This window comes from Peromyscus californicus, unplaced genomic scaffold, assembly GCF_007827085.1.
Source record: "Peromyscus californicus insignis strain IS unplaced genomic scaffold, ASM782708v3 Scaffold_8__1_contigs__length_139910024, whole genome shotgun sequence".
NCBI lineage: Eukaryota > Metazoa > Chordata > Mammalia > Rodentia > Cricetidae > Peromyscus > Peromyscus californicus.
The window spans coordinates 79,601,789-79,625,169 of record NW_026294606.1 but is presented as its reverse complement, the minus strand read 5'-3'; the positions used below and the strand labels follow the sequence as shown (position 1 = coordinate 79,625,169).

Here is a 23,381-nt window from a genome sequence, read left to right as displayed (position 1 = left end):
ACACACACACACACACACACACACACACACACACACAAATAAATACATAAAAATCTAGTAAAAATGAGGGAGAAAGTCTCATGATAGATTCAAAGCAGAACATGGTATGTAGCTATTTCTTCTGAATTAGTTTTCTCCTAGGAGCTAGGCATAAGACTCAGGAAGTAAAAGAGATTTGCAAGACCCAGGAAGCTCAGGAAGTTACAAGACTCACAAGCTGGCAACCCCCACTTATATAAGCATGAAACAATTGCAGCTGGAGGAGATTCTCTCAGGGGTAGCTACTCGACTCTAGGGACGCAGATTGTGAGCTGGGGTGGGCTTTATGATGGTCCAGCTGCTTTGAGTCACCTGTGCTCCTGTAAGTAACCCCAGTGAGCTAGTTGGTTCAGCAGGCCGGACTCAGTAGAACTGTTTCTTTTGCTCTTAGTGTCCTAACTGGAGCACATAGAGCTTTGTTCATGCCTCTCATGGAGACGCCATGCCACACAAGCTATGAGCAGCAGCTTACTAACATGCAGCAATATTTTTGTTAAAGGAATACCTATTTCCTTTGGAACTATAAAGCTAAGACCAATGTGGCTGAGCATTGTAGCACACATTTATAATCCTAGTACTCTAGAGGCTGAGGCAGGGGGATTATTTGAACCTAGTTCAAGATCACCATGGGCTACATATGAAGAGACTGTTTAAACAAACAAATAAAAATATTCCCCTTTGCAAAAAAAAAAGCCCAAACAAAAAACCAAGCCAAAACAAAAAGAGCTAGGTGTGGTAGATTATACACACATGTAATCCCAGCACTTAGGAGTAGAGGCAGGAGGATCAGGATCAGGAGTTCAAAGTCATCTTCAGCTATACAATGAGTTTGAGGTCAGTCTGGGCTGCTATATAAAACCCTGTAGAAAAAGAAGAAAGAGTAACTTGTGGAGAGCTGTGCTCTTGAATTCCTGAATAGAACACAGTTCTGCCTGCCTGTGTGCAGGCTGGGAACCAAGGCTGCTTCTCTAAGTCAAGAGACTGACAGGCAAAGTGTGTGTTCGTGGTTCTCATACTCAAATAGCACTATACTTGAGTGTGACTTATGGGAACTAGTTTTTAGCCTATGTTCTGGTGTTAATTGACTGAAATGTTGTTAGAGATTCATATTAGCAGTGCAAGATGTACATAGTTTTGACTGAAACAGCAAGAGGCAAATCAGGTGCAAAATTCTGAAGTTGCCTGAGCAAGAAACAAACTGCGAAAGGAACGTAGTCACTTGGTGACTTTTAAACATGCTTTACTCAAAATAAGCTCCTAAGAGGTGGAGGAAGGGGCGGCGAGGAAAAGCTCAATGAAGGGATTTAGTCTGAAGAAGCAATGTTGTGAGTCTGGTAACTTCTATAGTGTTGTCCCTAATCTCACCGGAGGGGGACATTGGTAGGACATCAAGGGCAACTCACTGTTTAGAGTGTCTGAACTTGACGTGAGCCATCTAAAGTTGAGAAGATGTGGGCATTGGTATAGAGCGGAGGAGAAAGAACAGAGAAATGGGTCTGTAGATGGCAGAGCTGCTCTTGTGTGAATGGAAAGAAGGCATGTCTAAGTTGCTTTTGGGAACCGAGAGGACAATCGCCACAAGGTACACTGCAGGAAACCAAGGGAGAGGTGACAGCTAGAGACAGTGCCTGGATCCTGAGACTTGCAGCCACTCACCCAAGTCCAGGTCTCTACGAATGACTGAAAATTCTGGTGAGGAGACCCAAGCTCTGGTCAATCCTTGGTTCATTGAGAGCAAACCTTTAGGGCAACCACACTGGGCAGATGGAAATGCCCCAGCCCTGGATTCTCCTCCTCCTCCTCCTCCTCCTCCTCCTCCTCCTCCTCCTTTCTTTATGAACTGGAAAGAGGAGCCTGGTTGTGATGGAGGGTCGGATTTCCTTTCCCTTAAGGGAGTACAGAGCCTGCCTGCCTGGAAGGGTGGGTTTTGTTTGTTTTGTTTTGCAGTGCTTGAGATCAAACCAGGGACCCCACACAGTGTGCTAGGCGGACACACTACGGTGGAACTACACCCCAGCTCAAGGCCTTATTTTGAAGGAAGCTTGAAGTGTTGACCAAAATGTTACCCTTCACCTCTAAGTCCTATAATTGGGGGACTAATTAAAAGAAGATTTTTTTTTATTACTTCTGAGCCATTAGAAAAGTTATGAGATTGTCTCATGCTGGGTCAGATCTGTTCCTCCAAGATTTCTGCTGAAGGGACAAGGAATTTGGTGATGCTGTGATGGTCTCACTGAATGGCAGCCGTGTGTTTACTCACTCAACATTCTCCAGGTCTTCCAGTAGAGGCACACCTCATACAGGGAGGCCAGCTGTAGAAGACCTGGGCAGGGAGGGTGGTGGACGTCTGGAAGCCAAGTGAAGCAGAGATTTGCAGAGAAGGTTGACAACTACCCTCCAAGCCTTGGTTTTGGCTTCTGGATCTCCACAAAAATGAGTGCTTTGTCTGCCTCCATTTGTTCTCACTATTATATAGTTCGTGGAGTTGTTGGAAGAAGTGCCTAATTTCCTATGGCCTGTTTCAGAATTTGTAAGATTGGTATGGCAGCTTGAGAGAATTCCAGAGTGGAACTTGCTTCACACCTTGCTGGGCAAGGTGTCAGACATCTGGCCTGTCTGGAAATGTGTTAGCATTCCCATTACTTGGATTAACCACAGGCACTGATCCTTAACCCCTCTGCCTTCTTTGACATTTAGTGTTCAAAGTATATGTCACATCTTGAAACTCACATTTTCTTATTTCTTCCACCAGCTAAGCTTTCCACTGTTATTACCTGAATTTCTTTCTATGTCATTTTTTTTCCTTTTTGGTCAAAGATTTACTTATTTAGTACAAAATTCTTTGTATCACTGAGTCCTGCTGCAATAATTCTTACATGTTGCATAAATATATCAGAAGGATAGACACATCTCAGCCATTCCTGTAAACTGCTTCAAGAGACTGAAGGGTGTAGATAATGTATTTCCTTGTATCATGGAAGAACTAGTCCCTTGCATATTTCCAAAGTTTATTTTCCTCCCTTATCAATTTTTCTATTTTTTTAAAAAAAGTTCGTTTTTATTAAAAATTACGAAACTAATGCCTACTCTGTAAGGAACACAGACAAGTACTAAGAAATTCACTTCCAGTCTCACCAAAGGTGAAAACATCCCGTGACTTTTTTTCCTGTCTCACATCTTTCTGAATTTTATGCAGCATTTTAAAATACATCCCAGCGACCTCACTAAATTAATATGATAGTGAAGATGAGATGTTATTCAACAAAAGGTCTCACAAAAACCACAAGATGGTAGGGGCTCGGGATAGCTCGTATCCTGCGCACGGAACCCTGCATCCGGAGCTGTCTTCGGAGGTTTTTAGCTTTCCTACTGCACCTCATCCTGCAGCCACCTGGGCCTGAGGAGCCAAGGGCAAACACAGCAGCGGGTCGGGGCGGGGACGGAGAGGAGGAGCTACAGTGCCGCTACCAATCAGGGCTCTGCTGTGTTCGCACTTGCCAACCAATGAGGGAGCTCTGAGACGACCTTTCCTTAGGCAATCCATCAGCAGACGCCCTGACCGACAGTCCGCGTTACTCTCGGCCCATAGGGGCATAGCCCCGCCCCTCCAAGACCCCACCCAACGAGACCCCGCCCCTACAATCCCCGCCCCCGTATGGCCCCGCCCCCTGGAGCCTCCACCCCCGGGGCGGGGCCGAGGCGGGAGGTGCGGCGGGTGCAGCGAGCTGGTTCGTCCTGCTCTGCGGCGGCGGCGGCGGCGGCGGATCGGATCTGCCTCCCGATTGTCCTTAGCTGCGATCCCGAGCTGTGAGCTGTGGAGCTGAGCGGCGGCGCGAGGACCGCGGCTGCCGAGCAGGTAGGGGGCACGGGGACTGCGGCGCCTCTCGCGGTCCCGGCTCCTGCGGCCGCGCTCCCTGGAGCCCCCCGCCGGCCTCCAGGCGCCTCGCGGTAGCACCTTGCGCAGAGGCGGGCGGAGGAGGGGGTGCGGGTGCGGGCGGACCCTGGGACTGTGGGGCGCTGCGGGACGCGGCGGCACAGCCAAGGCGGGAAGACCTGTGGGAGATGAGGCTGCGGAGGACTAGGACCTGCTAAGTAGTGAAAAGCCTTTTTTACCCCCTTGGGCCAGAAGACGTCTTTACTTGAGTCGTGTTTAATTCAGGTTTATTAGCCTCTAGGCACTGCGGAGTTCACGCGGCTCACTGCGATGTTATTTGCTCTTTTACTTAAAGTAGAATTTGTTTAGGGACGTTTCCCTAAGTGACAAGTGGACCCAGCACAGTGACTGGTGACTCACCTTTGTCTGGGCTGAAGTGGGGAGGGAAGGGTAAAAGGAATGGGGGAGGAATGTTCAGACGATGCCCGTGCAGGTTCCAGAGTACTGTGGGGGTGGACCTGCCGCTGTCATGCCACGGGTGGGAGTAGAATTGTGGTTCTCCCCCAGCTCCTCCCTCCCTCCCTCTCTCCCTTTTTCTCAATCTCTCTCTCTCTCCCTTTTTTCTTTTCTTTTTCTCTTTCTCCTTCTCCAACCAATAGCATTAAAACAGAAAAAGCCTTTTAAAAAGCAGTGTGTGGACCTGAGGCTTCAGGACTGCACCTGCTGCTCCTGTAGTAATGCTTGACTACTTGGCAGACACAGCCTAGGCAATTCAATACGTGATTGGATGGTCTTAGGAAGGAGTACCTTGAATGGCTGTTAACTTTCCTTTAACCTGCCCAGTACGCCATCTGTCCACAGGTGAAATGATGCCGCTCACTGAGGTTTAGAGGGCTAGCATCTGTGGCGAGGTGATGTCCTTTGAAGTGCTTTCTCCTTGCCCAGGTGCACACAGGTTCTCTTAGGTGTGTTAATAAAGCCCACAGCACTTGCCAGTCATTTTTCCCGGGGACAACTCCGAAGGGCATGCCCGTTTTAGAGTCACAAGCACTGAAAGCTCTTGTGATGAAAGAAGCTGTAGTGGGGACACTTACCTGTCACTTTATCTGCCATCTGGGTAAGGCTGGAATTTATCAAGCACAGTTCAGGGTCAGAGATGGCGATTTTCAAGGAATCTGGCTCTTAGTTTTTCTAGACTGCTACTGTGATAGTTTGAAAGTTCCTAGAATGGTAATTTCCCACATAGGCAAAATAAAACAAATAAAACTGATAGTGCTTCATGAGATTCTATTGAAATATTTTGGGGAGGGGCCTTTGAAAATCCAAGAGCTTTACCCGTGTACACCTAGCTTAGCCGTGCCTTTCAGGAGTTTGGTGAGTTGATCTGAAATAATGAGAATGCTTTTTGATGGATATTGATTATAAGATGACTTTGGGGGAAGTCTTTAAATTTATGGAAGGATTTAAAATGTAGCAATCATATTTTTTTATTAGAATAACCCAAGCATAGGAATGTAGGGGGTCAGTATGGGATGATGTCTGGCTTGGAGAACTTTAGAAGATTCTTAGGTTTTGTTAAAAGAATTAGAAATATTGAAATGTCTCATGAATTATTAAATGGGACTGTTCTTATGAAGTAATTCCTTTTGTGTTTTATGTAACGCACTGTGGTATATTACAGGTATACTACATTTTGTTATAACTTATTTGTGAAACATACAAGAAAACCTTACAAAAGGATTGTTAAACCCTGCATCTGTCCTTCTGTCCATCGTCAATCTGTCCCTTCCTTCACCTCCTTCCTTTCTGTCTCCGCCTCTGCGTTCTGAGGGTCTTTATGTAGCCCATACTGACTTTGAAGTTGAAGTGATGCTCCTGCCTCTGCCTCCTGAGTGCTGGGATTACAGAATTGTCCACTGGGGCAGGCTGTTTCTTCATGCTTTGGGGTGTGTGTGTGTGTGTGTGTGTGTGTGTGTGTGTGTGTGTGTGTGTTTTACTTTCATTCCCTTGTTGACTGAAAATTTGAAGCAAAAATTTCTGTAACAGAACTTGTGACTGCTAATCTTAAAGCCCCAAGCCCTTCCATGTGCCCAGCTCTCCTGCAGGTGGGAAATGGAGATTTGCCTGTTCCTACTGAGGGCCCCTCCAACCCCCATCTAGTGGTTTTTGCATTTTTTCCAAAATTATTTAGGGCATTTAGTTCCACTAAATGGTGTGCCTGGTGCTGCTATTGACACCTTCACTGTTATAATTTTACCGTTTTATTATGGTTACTATTATTGCTGTAAACATTTCAGTGACAAGGATGCATATGTAGAAGGGCAGCTGTTTTCTCATGCCGGTGAATGACCAGGGAGCTTTATTAAGCAGGAGTGTTTGGAAGGACAGGATGGTTTAATTTAAAGTGATGACATTTCGGGTGCTTTCATAAATAACCTCCATTGTGAGCTTCCTGGTCCTCCGTGTGGTCAGTAATGACCCAAACCAGAGTGAAGATTTATAGGTCTGTGTTTGTGTAAACTCAAGCTTAAAAAAAAAAGGCTTTGTTTTGCTTACATTTTATATGACCCGGGACTAAGCTACTTGAGTGTATCTTGGATTTTCTTTTCTTAGAGGACTTATTTCTTTAAAAGACATGGTGAAGTGAACGTGGTAAGGTTGTGTGCCCCTCATTGTGGATGGATGTTTTGCTGGAAAGGTGTTCCCTTTAGGTCTGCAAATACTTTTTTTTCCTTGAACATTCGATTAATGCATTTCTCTATGGTTTGCCTTATCAGGAGAGGTGAATAGGAGTCTTCCTCTCCCTGGTGATTGGAGCTATTAGTTGGGCTTGCTATTGATTGGATTGCCTTTTATTAGTTGTTGCAAGAAGGGGGGGGGTGAGTAAACAGCTGTCCCTTTGACAACAGCAGTTATTTTAGGTAAGCACATGGCAGTGTTCTTGGAGAATAAAGACTACATGGAAGTTGTTATGGGATGGCTCGTACCTCAAATCCCCCACTCCAGAGGCTGAGACAGGATCATTGCTGGGAGCTTAAGGACAGCTTGATGGTGGGAGGGAAGGTAGGAGAGGGAGAAAGGAGGAAGGAGAGTCGGGGGAGATAAAGGGAAGGAGAGGGAAAGAGAGAGAAAGATATCCAAACAATAAGCTCCCTAACAGCAGATATTTTCTTTGGGGAGATACTTTGACGAAAACACTGGCTTTTTAAAACGTAAGTTTTGGAAAGCCCTTAGGAGATTGGCCTGAGTTTATTTCAGGTCCACTGAAATATTATTTCTAGGGCTCACCTCTGCTGCTCAGGGCCTTTGATGGTGATGAGGGAGTGGGGAGGTAAACAGGCCCAACCCTCTGGGGAAGGTGGTTCTTGGCATCACTGCCAGTCCTTGGGATGTGTGGGCACCAGAAGGTGAGCAGCTCTAAGTGGCAGCCCTGGAGTCAGCTGCCTCGAGTCCTCTTCCCCTCTGAAGCAGCATCCAGGCCAGTGTGCATTGCACAGCTTTTAGGCTCTCTTGAGGGCCAGACTTGGGCTAGGTGCGCTCCAATCGTCCAGTTATGTTTTCAGTTTTGTTTTTTTTTCCTATAGGGTCTCACTGTGTAGGCCAGCTAGTCTCTCTAAATCACCATCCTTCTTTACACCCAGCTTCCGTTTTTGAAATAAGTGGAATCCTGGACGTTCTCAGTCTAATGATCCAGGTATGTAAGTCAACAGCTTTGAGCAGTATGTATTTGGGCTATGGTAGGTGCTTGGCTGTGTGACTCCGAGTCTTCTTTTTTAAAAGCCCCGATTGAGAAGTGCATGGCCTGGAAAGTTCACCTATTGAGTGGCTCAGGTTGAGAACTTAGGCTGGGAACAGGGTTTGGCTCTGAGAAGAGTGGGGACCAGCAGGGAGCTGTGAAGGGGCAGGAGCAGCCACATTGTTGGTTAGCATTGTTTGTGACTTAAATTCTCTTGGGAAGAGATTTTCTGTATGTGTTTGTAAAGCAGTCTGAATCTCAAGAATCAGTTAGTTTTGAGGGTTGTGGCTTCTTTCTCGGCAAATGGAAGCTTGTTGAAATGGTATTAAAACTTGGACTTGAGCTCAGGCTTAGAGGGATGATGGAGTTATGGGCCGGATTTATCCTGCTTCCACTGACCCTATTGCTCAATTTCTTCCTAATATGTCTTCTGATTTAACTTCTGAACAGCCAGCATAGACTTTTAGCATAGTTCAAATTTAGCTCGGTTCCTAGGCGAGCCCATACGGAGTATCTGTTCTCTTTCCTGGGGATCCCCTCACCGTCACTTGGTGCCAGTACCCCCATAGGTACCCAAATCTAAGGCTGGATGCTCAAGTTCCAGGTACAAAATGGCCTATATTTGCAGGTAGCCCTCACGCTTTGAATCATCTCTAGATTTCTTTTTTTTTTTTTTTTTTTTTGGTTTTTCGAGACAGGGTGTCTCTGTGTAGCTTTGCGCCTTTCCTGGAACTCGCTTTGTAGACCAGGCTGGCCTCGAACTCACAGAGATCCTCCTGGCTCTGCCTCCCGAGTGCTGGCATTAAAGGCGTGTGCCACCACTGCCCGGCCATTTCAAGGGCCACCAGATCCATTCCTATCCATTCCTATTTACACTGTGGTGTAAATGGCACACAGGAGCTGCTGGACTCTGTTGTTTAGGGGACAATGATGACGAGGAAAGTCATTTATGCTCTGTCTACCCACAGCTTTCTGACCCACAGTGCATTGAATCTTTTGATGGGGAAACGTGGGGGTACACAGGTACAACTGTGCTCGGCTGATTTGTTTCCGGGCTCGGTTGTCGTAAATTTTTTAGATTGTGTTTGTGCATTCATCTATTGCATGTGCACATGCATGCGTGTATTTGCCACAGTGAGGGATATGTCAAAGGACAACTGGAGTTGTTTACCCACGTGGGTTCCAGGAATCAAACTCAGGTCACTAGGTTTGGTAGCAAATGCCCTTACCCACTGAGCCATCCCACTGGGCCCTCACTTGTATTTTTTGTTTTCCTAAGTGTGGCATAGTCAAAATAGAGATTAGGCCTTTTTTCAAGTTTGGGAGAGAAGCTGATGAGAGTTTGGGGCCTGTGGGTCGCGAGGAAATACATTGACATTATTTTGAAGTATTTAGAGTCATTTAAACTAGGACAGAACCCTACGTTTAAGGTTTTTCAACATGGTGATCATTTCACCCCTAATACAAAATATAGGCTAGTGATTCTCAAATCTTGGTGTACCCTGAAGTCACGTATAGGCCTTGTGAAAATGTGGCCCACTGCCCTGTTCCAGAGTGTCTGATTTGGTTGGCCCATGCTTCTTGTAGTTCTGGTAAGTTCCAAGTTAATGCGATGCTGCTGACATGTGAAAACCAATGAATGAATCCTAGGGGGAGATACAAGCTTCGTTGTTGATACAGCCTTTGGAGTTTGAAAGATGCTGATTTGAATGTAATCCTTACCACTTCCTAAGGACAGTGCTTTAGTCAAATCACACACACACACTCACACACCCTTTGTTAATTTCATACATGAACACAATGTAGTTAAACCATCCACATCCCCACTTCCCCCTTCTACCTCTTCTTGGCTTGGACAACCCCCCGCCCCAACACATCCTCCTCCCAACCTCATTTCTATTTCCTCTTCCTCCTGAGTGCAGTTGGTGCTGCTATATGTGCATGGGTATAGGACACACACTGGCAACCTTCCGGAGTCATACCCCTGAAGAAAAGGGAGTCTCGCTTTATTCCCCGGGCAGCCCTTCACCTGTTGAAAGCTCCTCATGTGGGGGTGGGTCCTTGTGGGCCCCTCCCCAATTCATGTTGGAGTGTGACTGGTGTGATCTTGTCCAGGTCTGTGAGGTCACCCAGAGCTGCTGAGTTCGGGACTGCAGTGGCCCTGTCATGTCCTCTGCTTTTCATCTTTAAAGTGTAAATACTGGTGTTACAATGTTGGTATTAAATGAACTTTATGCTCCTAGATTGTGCTTGGCGGGTGATGAGCTTGCAATAAGGGTTGGCTTTTAATCCCAGAAAGCAGTTAGGGTTTGAAACAATGGGAGCCCCAAGTCTTATCAACTGAAGGAAGAGCCTTAAAGACAGGGGATTTTACATTGGTCCTTATTTCCCTGCACCACTCCGGGAACGAGTATGAGTATGTGAACTCAGTTACTGTTTAGGGAACACAGGAGTAGCTTTTAGAAATGGAAAATCGTCATATTCAGGATGCCCTTCTCCAAGGTTGAATTAATTTGTTATAGTATTTTGGACTCTCAGAGTAAGCCTTGAGGTCTGTGCAGCAAGTCTTATTTTTTTAAAGAGGGATGGCCTTTTTATGTTTTGTGTGTATATATGTGTGTGTGTGGGGTACATATATGTGTGTGGGTATTTCTGTGTGTGTGTGTGTGTGTGTGTGTGTGTGTGTGTGTGTGTGTGTGTGTGTGTGTGTGTTTGTGTGGTGTTGTATTCAGAGGACAACCGTGAGTGTGGTTCCTCAGGAGCCACCCATCTGGTGTTTTGAGTGGTCTCTTACTGTCCTAGGGCTTACCAATAGGTGGCCAGCCAGCCTGGGATCCCCCCGTCTCCACCTCCCCTGTTCTGGGATTACATATGTGGGCCCCTATGACTGGCTTTTTCACGTGAGTGCTGGGATTGAACTCAGGTCCTCATGCTCCCACAGCAAACACTTTACAGATTGAGCTCTGTCTACAGCACCCCAATGTTTTTGAGGCTGTCCTGGAACGCTCTACCTACACGTTCAGTTTCCCAAATGCTAGGATCACAGGTGTGAGCCCCCAAGCTGGACAGTAACAGGGTTTTTAAGATTATTCATGAGTGAAATTACAGGACGTTCCTGGCAGTCACCTCGTGGATGCTGCCCACCTGAAGTAATTCGGGGACTGTACTCCGTGACCTCGAATGCAGTTCTTAGAGCCTCAGTTTGTCCCATGTCTGATTCATTTCTCTCTGCAGAGCTGAGCACCCCATCTCTTTGGTGATCTTCTGCAAGTAGAATCCCTTCCTTTACAACGGTTACAGTCCCGTGGTTTTATTTCCTTTGTGGCAGTTCCCGTACTCTGACTTTTGCCTAGTTGCCATGATTTCCTGCGTCAGATTGTAAACTCTGAGATCAAGGATGTCACCTTTGATGCTGGGACCCCAGGCTTGGGGCACAACAGCTGGTATGTGGGGAATGAGTAGCTGTTGGCTAGCTGAAGAAATGGTTCCTCCTTGGCTCCCTCTCCGTTCCCTGAGTTGGCACTCAGTTAATGTACAGGTCTTGGCACACTGGCAGCACCGTTCATGGAGTGTGTCACTTCTTCCCTGCCCTCCCTCACCTCCTCCTGCTCATGTCTCTGTCCCCGCTCACCCTGCTCACCCTGTTGGTGTGAGTGCCTTGTTTGGAAGCGCCCACTGCGGTGGTGCTGTTCTGGCTCACGCTCTCGCCAGCCGCTGTTTCCCACATTCCTCCTGGAGCCTCACATTTTCTGACTTCATAATTTTTTCCAATCCAGTGCAACAGGTTGAACCATCCAGACGCAGAGGGACAAGCTAGCACTCTTATTTGTATTTTTCTCGTCGCTAACACAGCCATGTGTTCTATCATATGCTTGTTAACCGAGTGGGATTCGCCTTCCCCTTTGTGGTTTGAGCATTTATTCATTTTTACTGATTTTTCTACTAGGGTTCCCTGCCCCTTCCCTACCTTTCTGTCCTAATTTATAGAAATCACCCTCTCCTTTGATTTTAGATGTTTACAATATCTTTTTCTCTGGAGCTTGATCCCCAATATTTAAAAAAAGGTCTTGTTTTACATTAAAGGTTTTTCTTCAAAATCCTGTCCTGAACAAAATTGTCATTTTGCTCTCCGTCCGTTTTTGCTTCCTTCCATCTTGTCTAGAAAATATATTTCCTTAAAAAAAAAGTATGTTTCTACATTAAAAAAAAAGTCTCAGGGTTAATTTTCCTCAGTGTCTTTTATTAAATTGCCTAGAGGGTGGTGATGCTAATTCTGCCCTACACCAAGAGACATTTCTCCCACTCACCTGTCTGTGGGTTCTCTGTGTTGTTCTGATCAAACTGGTCCTGTTCCAGTTCCACACTGTTCCTGTTCCAGCTCCACACTTCTGCTTTTAATGTTACTGTGGTTGGTGGGTGGATAGGTGGATGGAAGGATGGATGGATGGATGGATGGATGGATGACTGGTAGATGATGGTAGAGAGACATCTAGAAAGGTGAGTGCCTCCTGTGTTATTTTTCTCTCTGAAACTCTGCATAACATTTTGGCTTTAATGTGTTAGATGCTTGGCAATGGTGAGTTAAAATTTCCAGTCAAGTCAGGTCAACTTGTTATTATTTCTTTAATAGTTCCCCAAACGCCATGCCTTCTGGGAGTATTTTGCGTTTGGAAAGAATTTTCAGTTGAAGTTATGTGCTTGCTTATTCACATGAAGGTGAGTCCCCGTCCATGGCCGATGCGTCTTACCTGGTCATTCTGTCTGTAGGAGCCGCATCCCTAGGTCTCATGGGTCTTCAGTCTTTCATTTCTGCTACGTTGTTCACACCTGGCAGCCTATTTTTTCTTTTAATTAGATATTTCTTATTTTAATTTTATGTGTATGGGTGTGTTACTTACATGCATGTCTGTGTACTATATATATGCCTGGTGCCCACAGACGCCAGAAGAGGGCATTGGAGTGTGTTGGATCCTCTGGAACTAGACTTATAGGCAGTTTGTGAGCCATTGTGTGGTTGCTGGGAATCGAACCCAGGTCCTCTGGAAGAGTAGCCAGAGCTCTTAAACTGTTGGGCCATCTCTCTAGCCCCAAGCCTGTTTCTGTTTTTGTTTTCTTATTAAACGTGTATAGCATTTGCTAGTGTGCATTATGAGCTGTGTATACCTATATGTATAATATATTACAACATTTTAATACCTAAAAAATAAGAACTGACCTAAATGTGCATCAGTAGGTATTTATTATTCTCTGTGGGGGTTATTACTGCACAGTGGGTAAAATATAAAATCTTGTACCTAGGATAATTCTACTTTAGTAATAAAGAGTGAGTTTATGTTCATGTAAAATCCTCTTTGTTGTTTATAAATACCTTTTAATAAATGGTTGCTATTAATGTTCATGTTTGAAATAGCTGAAAAGTAACTTTCGTAGGCATTAAGATTATAAATGAGTTACTTTGCCATGATTGTCCTTTTTCCTAAATTTTCATAACATTATAATATTTTTAAAGAAAGAGAACAGGTTTAAAAACAACTGCATGAGCCGGGCAGTGGTGGCGCACGCCTTTAATCCCAGCACTCGGGAGGCAGAGGCAGGCGGATCTCTGTGAGTTCGAGGTCAGCCTGGGCTACCAAGTGAGTTCCAGGAAAGGCACAAAGCTACACAGAGAAACCCTGTCTCGAAAAAACAAAAAAACAAAAATAAAAACAAAAAAACAACTGCATGATAACTGGGAGTGGGGAGGGAGTGTGGTGCCCTGGTTAGATTTATTTATTTATTTAGGTCAACTTTGACAAAAGCCGGTGTCATCCGGGAAGTTGAGAACAGGCTGCCGTCGTCAGATTGGCCTGTAGGCAAGTCTGTTGGGGCATTTTCTTGATTAATGACTAATGTGGGTCATGTCACCACTAGGCAGGTGGTCCTGGGTTGTATAAGAAAGCAGGCGAGAGGATTGAGAAGTCCGTCATGAGATTGTGTCTCCTAGAAACAAAAGGAAAGCAACACCTATGGTACCTCAACAGTATGGCTGCCTAACCAAGACCTGAACAGAGAACAACACCACACACACTGTTGCAGAAGGTGGAAATCTCACAGGGCCCCACTTCTTGGCAAAGGACGACGGGCACCCGAGGACTTCTAAGAGAAGCAGAATTAGTCTTCCCCAGGGACAAGCCCCTAATTGGTTATCTCATTCCAAGCAGTCAGTCATGAAATCATATATGTACAAGTAACCTTAAACAGACTCAACAACAGGTTATGTTTATATCGTTATGCATTTTATACATGTCTAACACTAACAATTAAAAAGGTCATGAATTTGAGAAGGGGCAGAGGGGTTGGAGGGAGGAAAGGGAAGGGGGAAAGGAGGTAATCAAATTTTAATTTAAAATAAAAAAAAATTAAAAGGCAAGTAGGTTCAGCAAGCCCTGGGGAAGCCAGCCAATAAACAGTGTTCCTCCATGGCCTCTGCTTTAGGTCCTACTTCTAGGTTTCTGCCCTGAGTCCTGCCTCGACTTCCCTCTGTGATGGGCTACAGTTGTAAGCTGAAATAAAACCAAGTTGCTTTTGGTTACTGTGTTTATCACCACAATAGAAACCCTAACTAGGACAGGTGGTGAAAATAGACTGTGACCTGCAGGTGAGTGTGTGCATGGGTGCTCATTGTACCCCCATCCCTCCATTTTAGTGTGTGCTCAGATCTTCCAGAAAAGAGTGCCTGAGCCAAGAAGTAATAAGTGCTGCCAAAAATCTGCTTGCCCTGGGCCTCCTGGCTTCCCACCAATGGGCAGACGGAGAATATTCTCAGATACTCTGGTGGGTGGTAGGTAGTACTCTTGGTCTGTCATTGGTCTCAACTTGTAGTGTTTGGTTCAGCGGACAAAGCAGAGAGAAGGTCATGTCTGAAGGTTCATTGAAGAAGCATGGCCTTGACCTTGGATCTATCTCATTGGAGCCAAAGTTTTCAAGCTTTGAATCAGAATCACTTTACTCACAGTTATTCAGTTATCTGTCTGTCTGTCTGTCAGTGTTTTGGGGGAACAGTTCTGGGAGATTGAACCCAGGGCTTATGGATGCTAAGCACGTGCTTCCCCGCTGAGCTATGCCTCCAGCTTTTGTTTTGTTTTGTTTTGTTTTGTTTTGTTTTGTTTTGTTTTGTTTTGTTTTTCGAGACAGGGTTTCTCTGTGTAGCTTTGCGCCTTTCCTGGAACTCACTTGGTAGCCCAGGCTGGCCTCGAACTCACAGAGATCCGCCTGGCTCTACCTCCCAAGTGCTGGGATTAAAGGCGTGCGCCACCACCGCCCTGCTGCCTCCAGCTTTTTTTTTTTTTTTTTTTTTTTTTTTTTTTGGTTTTTCGAGACAGGGTTTCTCTGTGTAGCTTTGCGCCTTTCCTGGAACTCGCTATGGAGACCAGGCTGGCCTCGAACTCACAGAGATCCGCCTGGCTCTGCCTCCCGAGTGCTGGGATTAAAGGCGTGCGCCACCACCCGCCCGGCGCCTCCAGCTTTTTTATTAAAACAGTTTTGATATGCTGGATGGCCGTAAAGATCCATAGAGTTCCCGGGCCTCTTTGAGTACAGTGGGCTGATAGCATCTTTTGCCAGTCCAGTTTAGGGCCAGCTCCTCTTATCTGTCTCCCTACCAAGGTGCTGACCCAGACCCACCCTTCCCACTAACTGCTGAAGCCTACTAGAAGCAGGAGGCTGCTGCCTTTTGACTCATCTCTGCTGCATTTCTGCAAGTGGAATTGTTACTTTTTAGGGTGTATGTGTATAGTGTATGTGCATGTTATGTGTGTGTGGATGAATGTGTGTGTGGAAGCCCAAGGTGACTTTGGGAGTTTTCCTTAATCATTCTTCACCTTGGGTTCATTGAGGCAGGCTCTCTCAGCTGAACCCAGAGCTCAATGATAAAGCTAGTCTGGCTTGCCAGCTTGTTCTAGGTATCCCCTGCCTTTCACCTTCTCTGCACTAAGACTACAGCCACACCCACCCGGATGTTGGAAATCTGAGGTTGGTCCTCATGCTTGCTTAGCAGAAGCTTTACGTTGGCAGCCCCTGAAGGGAAGTTTAGAATAGCTAGAAAGATAGTGTCTCTGGACCCAGCGATGTTGTTACTTTTGTTGATACGTGTGGTATCACAGCGAACTCATCCATGAACACGCTGATCGACGTGATGCACTTTCCCAAATTCACAAAGAGAACCTGTGAGATGCGGTGTCCCTTGATTGGAGGTGCTGTGATTCTATCACTGTGGCATCTTCAGTTAGAAAAAGGCGCACGGGCATATTGCCACCTGCGTTTAATGAAGGTTCAGCATGTTCTGTTTTAGCTCCTGTGAGTGGAACTCTGATCTTGATTTGATTCAATTTCTACTTCTTAGCAGAACTCTTCTATTGGGCGTGAGTTTCTGTTGCTTGTCTGAGACACTCTGAACACAGGTGGTAATCATCACCTGCATCCATCCTTGGGTTCCCAGCAGGCTGGCATCTCAAAACTTTTCTTTCATTATCTCTGAGATACAGTTAAGAGAGAGAAAGCAGGCTAAATATTTGATAGATTTCAACATTATGAGTTGTTCTGTTATAAAACATGTCTGCTCAGGATGAGCAAACTAAATTTGTTTCTGCAACACTTTCCTTTAGAAAAAATGCCAAGCTAAAAGTGCACTAGATTTTAGGAGTCTTCGAAAGGTGACTTGTGGGGGCAGGGGAAGCCCCCCCTCTGTATGCTTGCTGAGGTAAGGGACAGTAGGACAGACAGACAATGGAGAGAGGCTGTGCAAGCTTCTTAGAAAGGCATAAGCATGGGAACCAGCGAAAATGTGAATTTCAAAGGAAGGCAGAGGGTAGAAGCTGGACTGCCTTTGCCGTAGGGGAGAGGGAGGCGGGAGGCATGGAGAACATTCTGAAGAGAGAGTGAGTGGTTTTCAGGGCCCAAAGTATAGACACGTATTTTGTGATTCTCTGGGGGAACATGCCGTGGTTAGCTTGTGACAGAGCATCTTGGTGTGAGGTCATTCTTCAGTGACACGCCTTTAATGTGCCCCCTTAATGAGGATTCAGGGAGGAGGTCCCAGGTAGCTGAGCTGCCTTTGGAAGAGCTTGCTTATCTCAGTCAGCTAGAGGAGCTTCTGAGGGAGGCTCTTCTCCCCAGAGCTTGGGGGAGAGCTCTGACTCTATTAGTAGAGCCCCCAGCCCCCGCCTTTTTTGTTATAGTCTGAAAGTAGCTTAATTCATTTGGAATAAATATAAGGTAGAAACCACTTAGAGCTGCTAAAGGAACTGGAATTAAAAAAAAAATTGAAACAGATTTTTTTTTTGTCTGTGAATTACATATAATTATCCTGTCATGTATAATACATTGTATTTCCAGATTTGAAAATGTATAAACATCTTTGTCTTCAAAGTACTTGCTGAGTAATAAGGTAGGAGAAAACTGACCCTAATTTCACATATATGAAATTATATATATGTATGTATATGTGTGTAAATATAAATAAACAAGTTAAAATATATATTATTTTTTAATCTCACTTTAGGGCCCTGACTGGCCTTGAAATTCCAGTCCTTCTGCTTTTGCTTTGTGAGTGCTGGGATCCTAGGTGTGCCCACTGTGTGCCTGGCCTCTGCCTGGGACTGCTGGGGTTCTAGGATACCCACTGTGTGCCTGGCCTCTGCCTGGGACTGCTGGGGTTCTAGGTGTGCCCACTGTGTGCCTGGCCCCTTCCTGGGACTGCTGGGGTTCTAGGTGTGCCCACTGTGTGCCTGGCCTCTGCCTGGGACTGCTGGGATTCTAGGTGTGTCTACTGTGTGCCCACTGTGTGCCTGGCCCCTTCCTGGGACTGCTGGGGTTCTAGGTGTGCCCACTGTGTGCCCACTGTGTGCCTGGCCTCTGCCTGGGACTGCTGGAGTTCTAGGTGCGTCCACTGTGTGCTTGGCCTCTGCCTGGGACTGCTGGGGTTCTAGGATGCCCACTGTGTGCCCACTGTGTGCTTGGCCTCTGCCTGGGACTGCTGGGGTTCTAGGATGCCCACTGGGTACCTAGTTATTGCTTGCTGCTGAGATGAAGGTGTGTTCACTGTGCCTGGCTGTTGATATACATTTGACTGACCTTCCGTGGGTAAAATGACAAACCAGCTTCTTCACTCCTTGAAATGCCTCGTGTTGAGATGGGTCAGAAATTAGGGTGTTCAAGGTGCTGGTAGCTGTTTGGGTGGGGCAAGTCATGTTGCTGTCAGGAGCTTCTGCTGGAACCCGGGAGAGAGAAGAGAAGCAAATGCCTCAATCTGCAGCCTTACACTTCTGCTGGCCTGTGCTCGAGAACAGGTTTTTCCACTCTGGGTCAGACCTGTTTTCATCCCTCCCAGATTCCTTCTCATAATTTGAGTGACTGCTGAATACACAAGTATTTACTTCCTAGGTGAGGGAAGATTACGTGAGTGAGTGCGGGTGTGCGTTTGTGAAGCCCTGCTGGGAACCAGTTGCCTGTGGCCTGCTACTCTGGTTTTTCCTCTTCCTTTCTCTCCAGGGTGTTTCAGAACAGTGGCCTCAGCAAAGTACTTTTTAATTACCAGCATGTGGACTGACTACTGAACCAGTACCAGGGTCTGTTAAATGTTTTCATTCCAGTACCTTACCTCTGCAGATGACGGCTTTGGTTTTGATCTGACATGTTCTGGATGCGTCTCATTTCCAAATGGGTCTTCGACTGGGTAACTGAGTGGCCCATTTTTGCATAAAGATAAGGTATCCTTTAAGATAGTGAGTGGTAGGCAAAGACTGGTAAGTTTGGGTTTGGCAACAGCTGGCCGCGCTATAACAGACTGGAGCTGTCCGTCGATGGTGTCTGCTGCTTGTCTGTCCTGCGCTGTGTGCTAGGAACTGTGTTGAGCAAGCTCTGCCAGGGTATCTATTCCTATGTTACTAGCTCTTTGATGTTGTCCTTTCATTTTACAGATAGAAGGATTGGCATCATGAATCATATAGCTAGTGGCCAGGCCAGGAGATTCAAACCTAAGTGACCCACACTCCAGGACATGAGAGACATGGGTGACAATGGCACAAGTGAATTCATGTTGGAAACTGCCCCCCTCCAACAATTTTGTAACAACTCTGTAACCTTTCCCGCTTTGGATCCTAACCACCATCTAGAGAGTGCACAGCACACCCACGTTGGCTGGTCTCTAAACGTTTTCTACCAGAGCACACAGCTTAATGGTAAGAGTCTGCCCCAGAAGAACATAAAGGAGACACATAAAATTAACTCACTGCAATTGTGAAATTGTTCTGCAACTTATGCTCGATGTAGAAGATGGGAAATTGTTTTCCAGAGTGTGAGAAGATGTGCATTTTTTCGTACTCCTACCCCTTGGCCCCACAGTGAACTTCGGTTTGAGGCATACATCTGTAGAACTTTATAACAATTCCATATCAAGCGTGGGGTGGACAGTGGGGGTCAGATTGGAGGGAGCCCACTGATGTTGCATAGGTAGCTAATGGTGATGGGTGGAACTAAGGAGTCTGTGGGCTGGGGTGGGGATAGCTGATGGAGGTTTGGCCAGTGCTAATTATGGTGATAGATTAGATGGCTGAATGCCATGGGTTTATGTCTTTGACTTCTCAGTTTCTTCTTGGCTTCTGGTACTAGTTACCCTGAATTGCTCCTGTTCCTTAATTGTGGGACCCTAAGGTTTTGACTTGCTTATTCAATGCCCCCTCTAACTATGCCTTTACTCTTTGCCTTGGGGTCAGTTTTGATTTCTTTATGGCCCTGCCTGCTACTTCACTGAGCTCCAAATTGGGCCTCCTCAGAATCTGAATTTGCAGTAGTCCTTCTTAGACTTTGAATGTCTCAGAGTTAGCATGTGTTATCTGAACTGTTTTCCCCTCTCAAGCCAGTCATGGTATTTTAAGGTATCATGCATGTCTGGAGAAGGGCATGTTCATATGTTGGCAGGCAATGATTAGAGCAAGGTCTCTATTTAACTGCAGAGGCCCAGAAGCAACCCGGAAGGTCAATGGCTTTGTTGGCTCCCACAGATGTGGCGTAGGTGACATGACTTTTTCTGCCCCCTTGGTTCCCAGTGAAGTATGCCGCTGCCTGAGATAAGGTCAGATATGACATCGTGGTTCCGGTAGAATTCACAGGAACTCTGTCTGCTGTCCCTGATGAACAGAACCAAATGCTTCACTGTGAGGAGAAAGATGGGTTGACATTGTTTTCAACAACTCTGCTTGCAGCCCTCCTGTGTTCTGTAGGTCTGCTGCCACAACTGTCATTGTATAATCAATGTCTACCATCCTAGCCACCAAGTGAACACCTTAAGGCCACATACCCCAATCTTGAAGAGTGTGGACTGTAAAACTAAACCTGGAAACTAGGGTTTCTATTCCAACTCTGCTGAGTACTGGTCCATGAACCTGGGTGAGTGTGGTCAGCTTTTCCTTACTATGACAAATATCTGAGTAAATTAACTTACAATTTACAAAGGTTAATTTTGCTAACAGTTTTGGATGGCCCATCCTGTGATCGGTTGGTTGATTTCAGGCCTGGGGCAAGACAACACATTGTGATGGGAGGCTTAGAAAGAGCAGGAGAAAGAATGGGATCCTGCTCTCCTCTACAGGGGCATGCCCTTCATGACTCAAATACCTCCCTTACTTAGGCCTTACTTCTGAAGTTTTCTGTTTCCTGATAGTGCCAAGTTGAAGATCATGGCTTTTACATACAGACTTTTTGGAGGGTGTTCCAGACACATGCAATTGAGTGTTTTCAAGCCTCAGTTTCCTTCTGTGAAACAGGCTGATGATTGAATTCACTATAGATGACAGGCATGAGGGTGATGAAGCACCAGAAAGTGCCGGGCACAGCGCCCGCATGAGGCCAGGGGCCAGAGTCGACCATGGTTATTTACTAAATTCTCTTTTGAAAAGGGGCACCCCCACTCTGTTATGGGGCCAGTAACCAAATGACTTCTGTGCCTCCTTCTGTCCTTCCTCCTTCTTTATGACTGACACTGTGGTCTAGATTGCAGTCTGCTGCTTGCTGACCTAGGAAGCAGCCAGAGTCACTGCCTTTTTTAAGATGGCCATTGATTCTTTGGATTTGCCACACAGAGTTGTAACTGCTGTGCAACTTTCAGAAGCCAACCAACCACGTAGGAACTTACCTATCACTAATTTCTGTTACTATTTTATCTTTGGTTAATTAATTTCATCTTTTAAGAGAGTCTTGTGTGGTACAGGCTGGCTTCGAACCTGCCTTGTAGCTGAGGATGACCTTGAACTCCTAATCCTTTTGTCTGTACCCAACAAATGCTTGGACTGCAGGTGTGCACCACCCTGCCTGCCCATTCTCTTTTTTACACAGTATATTAGTTACTTTCACACCACTGTGGCCAATGCCTGACAGAAACGGCTTAACATGGGAAAGGCTCATTTGGCTCATGGCTGCAGAAGGCTTTTAGTGGGGAAGGTATGGTGGAATGGTTCAGTCTTGGTGATGAGAGCATGGCACCCTGCCGTGTTAGCATGGCAGCAGAGCTCTTATACTGGCACCAGCGGCTGTGTGTGACCTTCAGAGGCTATCCCTGAAGTGACTTCTGCCAGCTGGGCCCCACCTTCTAATAGCACCATAGTATTCAATATAGTAGTGCCATAAGCTGGGGACCCAGTGTTCAAAACACTAGTGCATGTGGGCATTTTATATCAAACACTAGCATCTCTATGTTAGGGCTAGCTTTCACTGTGCCATGGCAGAAGTGTCCTCTGAGAAGGGAATTTTTCCACTTACGATGTATAAATTGGCACTGTGGATTGCTTCACTGGGTATGAGCCCGTCTGTCTCTCATGGGAGCGTTTTGCCCTTGTTATGTGACCCTGGTTTGGTCTGAGATCACTGTGACTTGGGAAGCCACACCCTCTTCCTCTCTGGGCCCTAGCTTGTCTTTAGCAGTCAGATTGATGAGAAGTTTTATCACTTTGTCCAGTAATCCAGAGAGTGCTAGGCTAATGTTCTCTTATGCATTAGCCCTGTTGAAATGAATTCTTTGCCATCATAGTCAGAGCATGATGGCCCTATATTGCTGCTTTATTCCTTCTTTACCCTAAATGTAAGAGTGTAGAACACGCAGACAATAATGTTTACTGTTTCTGCCCTTTGAGGTATAGGGGTCTTAGCAGTTGCTAAGAGTCTCTGGCTGGCAAGAAGTGGAATACAAAGTAGTAAGCATGTGTGCTCCTTGTTCTTTCTAAGCTCTGTTTTTCTGGGTAGGTGATGGTCAGATCTCCTGTTGTCCTGGGTAGGTGATGGTCAGGTCTCCTGTTGTCCTGGGTAGGTGATGGTCAGGTCTCCTGTTGTCCTGGGTAGGTGATGGTCAGGTCTCCTGTTGTCCTGGGTAGGTGATGGCCAGGTCTCCTGTTGTCCTGGGTAGGTGATGGCCAGGTCTCCTGTTGTCCTGGGTAGGTGATGGCCAGGTCTCCTGTTGTCCTGGGTAGGTGATGGCCAGGTCTCCTGTTGTCCTGGTGTAGCTAGAGTTTTCCTGCCTGGCCCACAGTCAGGACAAATCTTTGTCACCTGCCAGTCCCACAGCCGCTCAGACCCAACCAAGTAAACACAGAGACTTATATTGCTTACAAACTGTATGGCCGTGGCAGGCTTCTTGCTAACTGTTCTTATATCTTAAATTAATCCATTTCTATAAATCTATACCTTGCCATGTGGCTCGTGGCTTACCGGCATCTTCACATGCTCCTTGTCATGGCGGCGGCTGGCAGTGACTCCCACTCAGCCTTCAGTTCCCAAAATTCTCCTCTTTCCTTGTGCTGCCTATAATTCCTGCCTGGCCACTGGCCAATCAGTATTTTATTGATACAGAACGATATCCACAGCATCCTGGGGTAGGTGATGATCAGGTCTCCTGTTGCCCTGGGTAGGTGATGGTCAGGTCTCCTGTTGTCCTGGGTAGGTGATGGCCAGGTCACCTGTTGTTCTGGGGTAGATGTGGTCAGGTCACCTGTGTTATTCAAGAACATTAGAAAAGCACAAACAGCCTGTCATGATGATGCATGCATGTAATCCCAGCACTCAGGAGGCAGATGCTAGAGGATTATGAGTTTAAGGCCAGCCTGTGCTACATAGCAAGACTCTTGTCTCAGGGAGGGGAGGGGAGCACGGACACCCTAAACTTTGCTTTCTTCAGCCATCCCCTCTCACCTCTGTTTCTCCATTCCTTGGCTCATGATGATGGCAGTTCTTAGGAATTATAACCATGGTATATAGTCTTGAGTTTTCCTGGGGTGATGATGGAGAGGCCTTAAAAATAACCAATTAAGAGGAGGAAAAATAAATAAAAGCATCTTGGAAGTCAGAGATTTCACCTTTATTTTATCCTTTGTCCTTTCTTGTATTCATTCTTGAGTGACTATGAATTAATAACTTTAGAATTTGTGTGTGTGTGTGTGTGTGTGTGTGTGTGTGTGTGTGTGTGTGTGTGCGCCCGCCTGTGCCTGTCCCTATGCCATGACACATATGTGGACATCAGTGGACAACTGTGTGTTCTCTCCTTTCACCATGTGTGCCCCGGGGATCAAACCCAGGTCACAGTGCTGGCGCTACCCATTGGGCCATCTCAGCTCCTGCCCACTATTGTGACCACGCAGGAGCATGTGCTACAGTTCAAGAATGAGCAAAGACAAAAAGCTCCTTCAGGAGCGTCTCAGTTAAAGGAGAAGG

The 23,381-nt window shown here is 46.2% G+C and overlaps 1 protein-coding gene across 3 annotated transcripts in view; it reads left to right on the top strand.

Moving 5' to 3' along the window:
• The first annotated feature begins 3,732 nt into the window (after positions 1–3,732).
• Mpp7 (MAGUK p55 scaffold protein 7) overlaps positions 3,733–23,381 on the top strand; it is a 209,649-nt gene continuing 190,000 nt past the window's right edge. For 2 of the 3 annotated variants that reach the window (XM_052727335.1, XM_052727333.1), the window contains exon 1: positions 3,733–3,895. The gene's annotated coding sequence lies outside the window, so the exon portion shown is untranslated. The remainder of the gene's footprint in view (positions 3,896–23,381) is intronic. The other variant, XM_052727334.1, reaches the window with a different exon arrangement.